General features: G+C 35.4%; 1 long non-coding RNA gene across 1 annotated transcript; it reads right to left on the bottom strand.

Annotated features, from left to right (window-relative positions):
• Positions 1–624: 624 nt before the first annotated feature.
• LOC308688397 lies at positions 625–2,293 on the bottom strand. The gene is made up of 3 exons (XR_014029890.1): positions 2,156–2,293; positions 1,617–1,691; positions 625–1,526 (listed from the first exon to the last, which is right to left on the bottom strand). It is a non-coding gene; the product is annotated as an uncharacterized lncRNA (long non-coding RNA).
• Positions 2,294–2,938: the final 645 nt, after the last annotated feature.

Genomic DNA, 2,938 nt, shown 5'->3' with positions numbered 1-2,938 from the left:
CTTAGCTGAATTTATGTACCATCTAGAGGTTTAAAAGAGAATAATGTAAAATGCGGCTTTTTACCCCGGTGCACCTTTAGCCTAGCCTGACTATGTCAGACTTTGTACTTCCGCTCAATTTCAGTTCGCTTCTGTACTCAGTCTGAGATAGCGACCGTTTTCCCTGTTTTCCTCCGGCCTCAAAACAGCCGGCCAATCAACGAACAGAGGGCGGGCTGAGAGCCGTGACGTAGACGCTGATTGTAGATTGTACCGTGGATGCGTAGATTTACTTCACATAATCTGCAAAAGTCGTTCACAGCCATGTTCACTCCGGTATTTCGCTCGATGGTTTTGTTTTCGCATCATACACTGTAAAAATAAAAGGTGCCTGGAGGAACCTTTTGGGGTTCTTCACTTTGCCACACCGGCGGAACCGTCTGTAGATCCTCTAGGCACCCTTTAAAAAGGGGCGGTTCTCTGAGGAACCACACAGGTTTCCTGAGGAACTCTTATATTAGGCACTGTGTGGAACCACTTTGGGTGCCTCCAGGAACCAAATTTCATTTTTTTTAAATATTTAATTTCATGTTGTTACTATGGTTACCTTTGACATCTATTATAATAAACAAATTGAACCAAATACAAAATAAGAATTGTTTATTACATATTTGATATTCATTTTTATACATACACTTCCATGCACATGGGGAAAAAAGCTAACTACAGATTAATATCAATGACTACACAAAAAAATAGTGTAATACATAAGCAACATGAATAATCAACCATGTATATACAATAGATAAACAAGAAAAGACATCTCAACAAAATGCATGGAAACACATATGTTCCACTAAATAAATCAATGTAAAAAAATTACATTTGAACTAATTAAAAATGTCCATCATACTTAACTTTAAAACATTTGTGTTTCAGTCCGATGGTTAGTCTGACATCACTGTTTCCAAGTCCAAAAGCTCTATCAGATGCCAAAAACAAACAACAGTGCTAATATACACTCATTGTGCTGTAACCTTTATCTCTATACCGAAATCTCAGATGGTTAGTTATTCAGCTATTTTGAATCATAAAATGTTTAAGTCTGGGATGCCGTTAGACTGGAGACTGTAATGTACACTATGGCTTTTGAAAAGCTTAAATGTGTGACTTGAATCAACAGTGTTCATAAATGGTTGTTGAGTATTCTCATGAAACAAGATAGAGGAAGTAGCAGTAGAGGCTTCGACCCGAAACAGAGTTAAGGTGCAGTAAAATGATCTGTTGTTCTGTGAATGTTCACTGGTGAATTCAGTCATTTCAATATGAATTCACACGATCAGCAATTTCGTTTGTGGTCAAAAAAGTCACTATGGGACCAAGTTGGTGTGAGGTACTTAAAGAGTTGGAAAAGTGAAAAAGTACAGCATCGTTTTCCGTTTGTTTTTCCTCTTTTCTGGTGGATGGTCCAGGCACTTCGATGATTTTCAGGTCTACAGGAGGATTTTTATTCTTGGTCAAACTTGTATTTCAGCTTACCGAGATCCCTGCAAAGTACAAAATTTACTGTTAGTAATGTTATTAAAGTGATAGTTGTGAAATTTAAATAATTTCCTCAGCCTTGTGACGTTCCAAACCTGTTTGACTTTCTGTCTGTGGAACCCAAAAGCAGATCTCAGGCATAATGCAACCCCAGTCACCATTCAGTTTCACTGCATGAAACACAAGAAGAAAACAAATGTGTAAATCATTCATGAAACCATTCTTATGTACACTTGTCTAGTTCAATTCAATGCAACAATTTATGTAAAAATGGTTAAGCTCCAAAAATGTCCCAGAAAAGATCCTAAAAATAATCAATGAGTTCACAACTCATGTGTTATGGGTTGTGTTGCAAGTCTTCTGAAGCCTAATAGCTTTTTCCTTTTTTTTATTTTTTTTTGTCGAAAAAGACTAAACTTGAAGTTATAATTCAGAGTTAAAATGTCTATAGCATTTTTTGTGAATCAAACCTGTGATATTATTTTTCTGAGTAACATGAATGAGATTTGAGATCATGAGAAAAGATTTTCAGAGAGTAACTGATTAAAAAACACAAGTACACAGTCAAACAATACAATTTCACACAGAGAAAGTTCATAGTAATAAAGTACAGCATGTGATGCAGGTAACTTACTGTAATTCAATGTTGCCACTGAAATGTTCAGATTATTTTAGAAATGTAATGGTTGTTCTGGGGAAACAAAAGAACAAAGATGATTATTCACAACATAATATTTATTGACCAGTAAATGGCTTTAAAATGGTATTTGAGAGAATGAGGGCACCTGTAGTAAAGTTAGGCTAAACAAAAACAGAGCAAACTATAACCTGTTTTTGTTATTCATAACAAACGCCAAGAATCAGAGAATTTTCTAAATTAGTTAGGCTATATCAGCAATTTGAAGACACAGTTGTACAAAATATGTTGAATTGAATGACTAAATCAATCTAAGACAATAAGTCAATCATTTCCATTTGTTCATTAGATCAACGTAGTTAGCATCGCGGCTAAAACCTTCATACCAGATACTGTGAAATAAACGAGTGGTAAACACTGTAAAAACGTAGTAATGTATAATAAATTTAGTTTATATATATGTGTGTTTAAATATATAGTGAGTAGACTCTGTATTTATATTTATTTGGCGAGTTTACAAACCTTGTAATGGAGAGCCGAATAAACGGCGGAAGCTTTGATGAGAGGAGCCGTTACTTTCCTGATGACGATCAGCTGAGCTTTGTTGCGCGCGAGCAGCGCGAGCATCACTGAAGCGACGACAGCAGAGGAATAGCAGCAGTTTCGTGACAGAATAATACTTTTCTCCTCCTGCTTCTTCTTCTTCATATAATATTATTATTATTTAGTGTTGTTGTTTAAGGTTTAAATGACTTAATAAAATAGGCCTATACTAAATAT

The sequence above is a fragment of the Scardinius erythrophthalmus genome, assembly GCF_964197995.2.
Source record: "Scardinius erythrophthalmus genome assembly, chromosome: 3".
NCBI lineage: Eukaryota > Metazoa > Chordata > Actinopteri > Cypriniformes > Leuciscidae > Scardinius > Scardinius erythrophthalmus.
The sequence above is the reverse complement of the archived record's forward strand: the minus strand, read 5'-3'. Positions and strand labels throughout refer to the sequence as shown.